Here is a 10,432-nt window from a genome sequence, read left to right as displayed (position 1 = left end):
CCGAGCCGGCCTGACCCCGGTGGCCAGGCCCGGAGAACCGGAGGCCACACCGTGCGGACTTCCTGCCGAGCTCAGCCAGCCCCTGGGCCGGGCAGCCCTGGGCACACGACTGACCAGCAGCCCCTCCCAGCAGCTGCCCGGACGGCCGGACGGCCGGACGGCCGGGGGTAAGGAACACGCCCGGGCCCTCTGGGCGGGCGTGGCGGTGGAGGGCGGCGGTGTGACGGCCCCACCTGCGCCCGCCGTACCCGGGAACGCCCCCCGCACCGTGTCCCCCCGTCGGCCCCGCTCCCGCCCGCTGATCTGGTGAGCACGCTGCCAGCGATGACGGATGCCGAGAGGTGCCCGGGCCCCGAGACACCCGGCCACGCGCCCACGTCTTAATCGGGGCCGCGGCCGGCGGTGACTCGCGGCGGAATGTCAGGCCCCGGCGGGCGGACGGGCCGTAAAGTTCACTGACGTCGAAGTCGTCCCGTCGGCATGCGCTGTTTATTTTCGCGAGAGGCCCCGCCGGGGAGACGGCCTCCCCTTCCGTCCGTCCGTCCGTCCGTCCGTCCGCGCCGCGCCCGGCCCCCTGCCGTGTCCTCGGGCGCCGGCGTGGACACACGGGACCCTGTTCACGGGGCCTCGGGGGAGGGGTGTCTGTCCCTGCAGGACCGACTCTCCCCCCGCCCGTGGCTCCTGTGGTCGGCAAACTGCGGCTCCTGAGCCACCTGCGGCTCTCCGGCCCCTGGAGTGCGGCTCTTCCACAAAAACGCCACGGCCTGGGCGAGTCTGCGTTGAAGAAGTGGCGTCAGAAGACGTTTAAGCTTAAAAAATTCGGCTCTCCAGAGACATGCCCGTCGTCGTGCTGCGGCTGTTTGGCTCTGTGGACGGACGAGTTTGCCGACCACGGGGCTGGACCCAGCGTGGGTTCCACGGCTCGCTCTCTCTCCCTTCCCCGGGGAAGTTCCTGGGAGTCCGAGAATTAAACAAACAGAACAAACCCTGGGACCCTTCGGTCCACAGGCCGAACTGGCTAGGGCTACGTACATACTTACGTTCGAGAACAAGGGAGAGGGAGAGGGGCAGCAACATCCGCGACGAGAGAGAGCCGTCCACCAGCGGCCTCCGGCACGCCCCGCCCTGGGGATCGAGCCCACACCCGGGCCGGTGCCCGGACTGGGCGTGGAACCGTGGCCTCCTGGTTCAGAGGCCACAGCTCCACCCGGAGCCACGCCGGCCGGGCCGGCCTCCCCTCCTCGGCGGAAGCTTTTCCCGCCGCTCACCCGCCGGCTCCTGGCGGAGGTAACCCTCGGGCCCTCGGGCCCCTGGCGGAGCAGCGGCCGCGGCTCCGCTCGTTCCTCTCCCGTCGGCACCGGCTCCGGCCCCAGCCCGGAGCAGCCAGCACGCCGCCCACGTGGCTGATGGGACGGCGCTGCAGCCCGACGCCCCGACACCCCCGCTTCCAGGCGGGAGCCCAGGCCGGGGCGCTGGGCGGATGCTGTGGGAGGCCCGGGCGGTGGGGCCACGTGCATGGGGACCCCCCTCCCCCTGCTGAGCCTCCGTTTCTTATTCGGTAAGAAAGGGAACGTGTGCACCGTGTTCCTCCTCCTCAGCGGCCGGGCGGGGGGACCGGCCGGGGGGTCTCCACCGGGGTCCCCGTCACCCACACACGGGGCCGCCGGCTGCTCGGGTGCGGCCTGCAGCCTGGCCGGGGGGGTGTGCGTGGATCCGTGTTTATCCAGGCGCCCGCAGGAGCAAACAGAGTGCTCGGAGGACCGGAATGTCCCATCGCCGTGTGTGTAGCGAGAACCCGGGTCCCAGCTGTCCCCTGGGCCCCGCATAGGCACACCCCACCCCTACCCCGTCCCCTGTGATGTTCGCTTGCATTTCATCGTGTGTGTGTGTGTGTGTGTGTGTATGTGTGTGTAATATATTTTATTGATTTTTTTACAGAGAGGGAGAGAGAGCTAGAAACATCGATGGGAGAGAAGCATCCATCAGCTGCCTCTTGCACACCCCCCAATGGGGATGTGCCCGCAACCAAGGTGCATGCCCCCGACCGGAATCGAACCTGGGACCCCTCAGTCCGCAGGCCGACGCTCTATCCACTGGGCCACACCGGTTGGGGTGCCTTTCACCAGTTGGTGGGGCCAGTTACAGAAGTGCAGGCCACTGGAGCCAGAGGGGCCTTAAAGAATCTGCCGTGAGATTTTTAAAAAACATACATTTTTATTGATTCCAGAGAGGAAGGGGAAGGGAGAGGGAGAGAGAAACATCCGTGATGAGAGAACCACAATCGGCTGCCTCCTGCTCGCCCCCCACTGGGGATCAAACTGGTTCCTAGGGCGGCGCTCAACCATTGGGCCGTGCCCGCCGGCCGCCGGGACCCCGCGGGAGAGGAGGCGGCCCAGGGCACCGGGGCCGGCTGGGGTGCAGGGCCCTGGAAGACAGCACTCAGGCTTTGCCGTGTTGGGGTGTCCCAGGAGAGCTTTCTTTAAGAAGGGTTTTCTTTTTCTTTTTTTCTTTTTTCTCTAAAAACAAAACAAAAACACTCGCCGGGAAAACACTGATGCCGTTCGAACCCTCCTCGCTCGCTCGCTTTACAGGGACCGCGCGGCTGAGGGCTGCAGAGTCGGCAAGCCCGGGGCATTGCCCGCCATCAAGGGTGGCAGGCTCCCCCCCACCCTGGGCCAGGACTCCCACCCCATCGCCCCCTCAGGACCCCCTCTCCCCCGACGGCACCGCGGCCAGAATTGGCAGGGCTTCCCTCCTTTATCCCCAAGGGACCTCCTCCCAGCTTTGCCGAGAGGGACCTGCCGGGGCACCCGGGTTCCTGAGTTTGCTAACGGGTTTGCAGAGCAGCTGGCCTCTGGGTCTGAGACCCCTGCGGGGGGCAGGGCAGGAGGGGCCCTCCTGGCAGCACGGGTGCCGGGCAGCTCAGGCTGGGCAGCCCTGCCCACCGGGTGGGCGAGCCGGGCACTGAGCTGGCCTCCCGGCCTCCCTGCCCCAGGCACGTACACACCGAGTGGCCAGGTGAGGACGATCTCTGAACCCACAATCACCTGGCCACTCCGTGCACATCCTATAGGACAAAAGGCTCATATGCACATGGTCCCCTCGACCAGGAGTTCGGCCAGCAGGCAGGCTGGCCAACAGCCCATGTCCCCTCCCCCTGGCCAGGCTGGCTGGACCCCACCCATGCACGAATTCATGCACCGGGCATCTAATATATACATATATATATATATACCCTGAGTGGCCAGATTATTGTGTGTTCAGCGATCATCATCAGCATCTGGCCACTCGGTACAGAGTCCCTGCTACATGTGTGGGGCCCAAGGGTGAGGGAGGCCCAGGGGGCCCTCCTGAGGAGGACAGACATGGAGGCACTCAGGCTATTTGGGGGAGGGCAGTGGCAGGTGGAGAGACACTGGGGATGGAATTAGGGAAAGCCAGGCAGAGGCGTCGGGGGGAATGCTGTGAGATGGTAGGGTTGCTCAGTGGGTTGGACCGTCATGCCGATAAGCCAGGGTTTCGAGTTCGATCCCTGGTCAGGGCACGTACAAGTGTTAACCCATAGATACATGGAGAGGTTGATGTTTCCTTTCTCTCTCTCTCTCTCTCTTTAAAAATCAGTAAGTTAGCCGAAACCAGTGTGGCTCAGTGGATAGAGCGTCGGCCTGCGGACTGAAAGATCCCAGGTTCGATTCCGGGCAAGGGCATGTACTTTGGTTGGGGGCACATCCCCAGTAGGGGGTGTGCAGGAGGCAGCTGATGGATGTTTCTCTCTCATCGATGTTTCTGGCTCTTTCTCCCTCTCCCTTCCTCTCTGAAATCAATACAATCTATGGGGGGGAAAGAAGTAAAATTAAAAAGCAGACAGACTGACCAGGGCAGATTGCGACATTCCGTGGGATGATGCAAAGGAGAGTCTTAGCATCACACCGGCCACCAGGGCCTCCAACCATGACAGCGATTCCTGCGGTTCCTGGTCCAGGAGGACAGGATCCGGGATCCGAAAGGTCACAGAGCCGGCGGTTCCCAGCCGGGGTGACTGGGCACGTCTGGAAACGCTTTCGATTGCCACACACGTCGGAGCAGGGGCGAGGGGAGGTGGAGATCAGGGAGGTTGCTGTAAGCTCCTGGGGGTGCACAGCACAGCCCCCGCCGCACGGCCTGTAGCCGGTCAGTCACTCTGAGCCTGGGGAGCCCCGCGCTCGGCTCCCCTCCCTCAGAATCCACTCCCCTCAGAGTGCGCTCCACCAGCTGGTCCATCGGCAGTTCAGTGTAGTCACAGGATTCTTCTTTTCTTTTCTTTCTTTTTAAAAATATATTTTATTGATTTTTTTTTTTTTTTTCACAGAGAGGAAGGGAGAGGGATAGAGAGCTAGAAACATCGATGAGAGAGAATCATCCATCAGCTGCCTCTTGCGCGCCCCCTACTGGGGATGTGCCCGCAACCAAGGTACATGTCCTTGACTGGAATCGAACCCAGGACCTTCCAGTCCGCAGGCCGACGCGCTGTCCACTGAGCCACACCTGCTTCGGCTGCAGGGTTCTCTTTTCACAATGAGTTGAAATCCCTCCCACGTTCCTGTGACTTCCAAGCCTCTAGTGTCCCAGCTCGGCCCTGGCGTAGCCCAGCTCAGCGCCTTCCAGAGTGGCCTTCTGATACCTGAACACGTGTGTGTGTGTGTGTGTGTGTGTGTGTGTGTGTGTGACTCTCCCGCCCGGCTGTCACCACCCCTCCTCCCTCTCCCTCTCCCTCTCCCTCTCCCTCTCCCTCTCCCTCTCCCTCTCCCTCTCCCTCTCCCTCTCCTTCTCTCTCTGTCTCTCTCTCTCTCTCTCTCTCTCTCTCTCTCTCTCTCTTTCTGTCTCTCTCTCTCTCTATCTCTCTCTCTCTCTCTCTCTCTCTCTCTGTCTCTCTCTCCCTCCCTCCTCTCCCTCTCTCTCTCCCTCTCTCTCTGTCTCCCTCTCCCTCCCTCCTCTCTCTCTGTCTCTCTCTCCACTCCCGTCCTCGCCTCTCTCTCTTCCTCCTCTCTCTACCTCTCTCTCTCTCCCCCTCTCTCTCCCTCTCTCTCTCCCTCTCTCTCTTCCCCTCTCTCTCTCTCCGCTCCTCTCTTCCCTTCCTCTTCCTCTCTCTCCTCTCTCTCTTTCTCCGCGCTCCTCTCTCTCCTCTCTCCCTCGCTCCCTCGCTCCCTCTCTCTCTCCCTCTCCCCTCTCCCTCTCCCTCCCCTCCCTCCCTCCCTCCCTCCCTCCCTCCCTCCTCCCTCCCTCCCTCTCTCTCTCTCTCTCTCTCTCTCTCTCTCTCTCTCTCTCTCTCCCCCTCCCTCCCTCCCTCCCTCTCTCTTTCTCTCGTGGCCGCAGCTTCCTTCCTCCCTTCAAAGCCTGCGGCTTCTCTCCTCCAGAAGCCACTTTCTCTCCTTTCTTGGAACCCGCCCCGGAGCGGCACCTGCGTTTCTGTTTCAATTTCTGCTCCGCAGTTCGCGTTTCCTGGGAAGGTCAGGGCGGAGGGCGGCCCGGGCGGGCGGCAGGTCAGCATCCGGGGGCGCCGAGCGGGCGGGGAAGGGTGTCTGCGGGGCCCGGCCTTCTGCGTCCTGCCAGCCTCTCCCTCCTTCCGCCACCCTTGGGTCCTTTCCACTCCCATCTCAGCCCCGGGCACTCACAGCGCCCCCGAGGGGAGGGCTGCGGTGGGAACCCAGGCCTTGGGGGGACGGGGGAAGAAGGAGGTCCCCCATGCCTTTCCCACAATGCCAGGCGGAAACCTGCCCTCAGCCTCCCCTTCCTCCCCCCACTCCTGCCCAGCCCCTCAGAACACCCTCTGAAGGCGCTTCTGCCACCTCTGCCTGCGTCATCTTTTTCCTCCCCCTCACGTTCTTGCCCCACCATTTTCTTAGGACTCGGCCCGGTGCCGCTTACTCCAGGAAGCCCTCCTGGGTTGCCTCTCCGTTCCCCTCACCCCAGTTCCCTGGGCTGAGAGGGATTTTTCCCCCTCCCTTCCCATCGCAGGATACCAGCATGGCCTCAGGTGCAAAGGATGTTAACGCTCACACCGGGGCTCCGACACAGGCCGCCAGCCAGCCCCGCTGACTCTCGTCCCGGCCTGCGCCTCCAGGTGCCACGGATGGAGGCGCCTCTCTGCCCCCCTCACCGGGGCGCACCCCGCAGGCTGGACCTTCAGCCTTTTCTTTGTAAGACAGTTTTAGTAAGAAAGAATGTATTCGCCATACTAGTCCCTCCTTTAAATAATATTTTTAAAAATAGTTTATTGATTTCTTTTTTTTACAGAGAGGAAGAGGGAGAGAGCGTTAGAAACACCTCCTACTGGGGATGTGCCCGCAGCCAAGGTGCATGCCCTTGGCTGGAATCGAACCCGGGACCCTTCTGTCCTCGGGCCGACGCTCTGTCCGCGGGGCCAAACCGGCCAGGGCGAGCCTTACCCCTTCGATCTGCCGGGCGGCGGAGCCCCCTCTGGGCCTCAGCCCTGCCCGGCCTCAGCCCTGCCCGGGCTCAGCCCTGCCCGGCCTCAGCCCTGCCCAGGCTCAGCCCTGCCCGGCCTCAGCCCTGCCCAGGCTCGGCCCTGCCCAGGCTCAGCCCTGTCCAGCCTCAGCCCTGCCCCGGCCTCAGCCCTGCCCGGCCTCAGCCCTGCCCGGCCTCAGCCCTGCCCAGGCTCAGCCCTGCCCGGCCTCAGCCCTGCCCGGCCTCAGCCCTGCCCAGGCTCAGCCCTGCCCGGCCTCAGCCCTGCCCAGGCTCAGCCCTGTCCAGCCTCAGCCCTGCCCGGCCTCAGCCCTGCCCAGGCTCAGCCCTGTCCAGCCTCAGCCCTGCCCGGCCTCAGCCCTGCCCCGGCCTCAGCCCTGCCCGGCCTCAGCCCTGCCCCGGCCTCAGCCCTGCCCGGCCTCAGCCCTGCCCAGCCTCAGCCCTGTCCAGCCTCAGCCCTGCCCGGCCTCAGCCCTGCCCCGGCCTCAGCCCTGCCCGGCCTCAGCCCTGCCCGGCCTCAGCCCTGCCCAGGCTCAGCCCTGCCCGGGCCGGCTCTGGTCTGGCAGGCAGGACGCTGTCTTTCCAGGGCTGTTTGGAGACTCAGCACATGCCCGCTGGCTCCTGGAGGTTTGCGTTAGAAAGCAGAGGGCGCCTTCTGGAAAGCCCCGGGAAAAACATTATTGTTGGAGGCCCGTCTCCTCCTCGGCACAGCTGGCCGGCCTGGCCTGGCATTCCAGAGCCATTCCAAAAGCCTAGGCTGGCAGGATCGGAGCCGCCTGGTCAGGAGCTCCCCTCTCCCCGGCCCCGGCCCCCGAGCCCCCAGCCGCCTCCGTGGGCCTGGCAGACCCTGGCTGTCGGATGGGATTCGGGACCAGAACCACAGGCTGTCTGGGCCCCTCACCACAGGGGCCTCTGGCGGACGGAGGTCGGACTCCACTCCCGGCCTGGCAGGGCCTGGCGCCGGCTGAGGCCCAAAGGTGGTGCCTCTGGGCCGAGGGGTGGCGACGGGCGAGGCACCGGGGCCAGGAGGAAGGCGGCGGCCGGCTGGCTGGACCCCGAGCCGGCAGGAGGGAGCGGGCTCCTGCCTCCGCTGGCAGAGGAGGAAGCTGAGGCTCAGAGGCCATGTCTCCTGCCTGTGGCCACGGAGCCGGCGAGGGGTGGCCTGAAGCCGGGACCCCGGGCCGGCTCCCAGGCCCCCCTTCTCCTTCCCTCGCCCGGAACAGTGTTTGGCAAACCCAGAGGCGCACGCACACACACACACACACATACACACACACACGGCTCTGACGACCCTGCTTCCTGCTTTTGCCTCGTCCAGACCTGCCCTCCTCCTGCCCACCTGCCCACCCAGAGCGGCCGGGGGGGGGGGCGGGCGGAGGGGTCTCAGGGCATCCCTGGCTGCTGGCCTGGTCCCCGGCGGTTACAGCCACATGACAGGCTGCCTTATCTCCCGGGGCCAGGCTCGGGCGCAGATGGGCAGAGTGACTGTGGGGACCTGCGGGCCCCGATAAGGCCACGGGCCCGGGACCCGTCGGATGGAGGGTCCGCTCTGACCCCGCTCCACCGGCCGCGCTGCCCGGCTCCCCACGCCCCTCCCCTCCTCGCCAGGGCCGGTGGCACGGCCGGGGCCCGTCTACTCCAGCCCGCGGACACCCCCGCTCGCCGCCAGAGGCTCCCTCGCCCGTTCCCCACGTCAGAGCTGCCACCAAAGGGCCTCTCGGCCCGGCCGCCTGGCTCAGGGCTGAGCGCCGACCTAGGAGCCAGGAGGTCCCGGTTCGATTCCCGGTCGGGGCACAGGCCCGGGTTGCGGGCTCGATCCCCAGTGGGGGGCGTGCAGGAGGCAGCCGGTCCGTGATCCTCTCATCACTGATGTCTCTCTCTCTCTCCCTCTCTCTCTCTCTCTCTCTCTCTCTCTCTCTCTCTCCCTTCCTCCCTGAAATGAACAAAACTGCATTTTTAAAAGTGCCTCTCAGATCCTGTCTCCTCTGGGCTCCCCCTGCCCCCGGCCATAAGACCCCAAGTTCCTTGGGAACACGGGGTGTGTGTCCGTCCTAAACCCCCCCCCTCCCCCCGGCCTCCCACCAGCTGTGCCAGGAGCGCAGAGCGAAGCATCAATGATGAGAATCATCGATCGGCCGCCGCCCCCTGCACTGGGGTTGGAGCCCACAACCAGGACATGTGCCCTGGACCAGACTCGAACCTGGAACCCTTCAGTCCCCAGGCTGACGCTCTAGCCACTGAGCCACACCGGCCAGGGCTGGAATGGGGGTGATTAGCATTCTCTTTTCCCGCTTGCTCTCCAAGGACAACACAGACCGTCCAGACGGTTCCAGGAGCCCCAGGCCCCTGTGGGGAGGCCCGGGTGCGAGGCAGGTAGGCAGGCACCGACCCACAGACCTCGGCGTTCCTCCCCCAGTGCTGTTCCTCCTCCTGCGCCAGCTCCAGCCGCCCGAGCTGTCTCCCTGCCCGTCAGAGCTCCGAGCGTCCCCCCATTTTGCTCCTCTGAGATGTCAGCCCCGGGAGGGAGCCTTCCCCCACACCCCCGGGCCCTGGTCCGTGCCCCGCCCCTCCCCGGGCCCTCATCTCTGCTCTCGTGAAGCAATGAACTGCATCATTACGGCCTCGGCCCCTCTGGCCAGGGGCCAGGGAGGGCCGTCCCGTCCGGGCCGTGTCCCAGGCCACGTGCTGGCGACAGAATGGATGAGGAAGGGATGGACAGTCCACTCGGCCTCCTCCCTCCCCAGAGCTCAGCCCGGCTGCGCTGGGAGCCTCGGGGGCCCGGCCAGGACCCCCGAGCAATCCTGGAGCCAGATGCCTGGCTCCGAGCCGCGTCCCCCTCCCGCGGGGCCTGACTGCGGACAGAGACAGCCGCTCGCCGGTGCTGCTGACGGAAGGCAGATGACGGCGGGCGGACGGCCACTCTTCCTTCTGCCGTGACTCAGAGGATCCCTTCTCCCAGTCAGGAGTGTCGTCCCGTCCGTGGCCGGGGCCCAGGTCGTGACCGCGGAGCCGGAAAGGCCTGGAAAGAGAGCCAGAACCCAGGGCCTCGGGCTCCGCGGCCCCGCCGGTCCTGTGACCGGGAGGAAGTCACGCCATCTTGCCCGCTGGCCAGGTGATGACTAAGAGCAGCCGCCACCATCCTCTTTCCCAACCGGCCGCCTCCCAGGGGCGTGGGGGCAGGTCCCACGGAGACGTGAATGAGGCCCATTGTCCCTGCACCTGTTTGCTGCGCACCTACTATGTGCCAGGGCTCACGGAGGGCCGTGCAGCGAGACCGCAGTGCCCAGCCCTGGCGGCCACGAGGGCGGAGCTCCTGAGGGCGAGTCAGCGCCCTGTGCACGCCCCTCGGCTCCCCAGGGCGGCTCTGCCGGTCCCAGGGACACGCTAACGGTCTGGGCGGCAGGCGGTGGAGCACCGACCTGTGAGCCAGGAGGGCCGGGTTCGGCTCCCGGTCAGGGCCCGGGCCTGGGTCGCGGGATGGAGCCCCCAGAGGAGCGTGGAGGAGGCGGCTGGTGGATGATTCTCTGCTCTCTCTCTCCCGCTCTGAAATCAATAAAAACATATTAATAAACAGAGAGAGAGAGAGAGAGAGAGACCAGGATTGTGGTTTCCGTCCCCCGGCAGGGCTGTCTTGGGTCACGCATGCATACGCGGTTGTATGGGGACATAGAAAGGATGGACGTGTTCCAACCCGTTCATTGCAGAGGGTGGGGTGGGGGTCGCTACCAATGATGTTTTAAAAAAAAATTAATTATTGATTTTTTGCAGAGAGGAAGAGAGAGGGATAAAGAGTCAGAAACATCCATCAGCTGCCTCCTACACACCCCCACTGGGGATGCACCCGCAACCAAGGTACATGCCCTTGACCGGAATCGAACCCGGGACCCTTCAGCCCGCAGACCGACGCTCTATCCACTGAGCCACACAGACCGCCCCCATCCCGCCCCCGCCGGCAGGCCCGGTACTGGGC

Source organism: Pipistrellus kuhlii, unplaced genomic scaffold (assembly GCF_014108245.1).
Source record: "Pipistrellus kuhlii isolate mPipKuh1 unplaced genomic scaffold, mPipKuh1.p scaffold_m20_p_20, whole genome shotgun sequence".
Taxonomy (NCBI): Eukaryota; Metazoa; Chordata; class Mammalia; order Chiroptera; family Vespertilionidae; genus Pipistrellus; species Pipistrellus kuhlii.
This window is presented reverse-complemented; position numbering follows the sequence as displayed.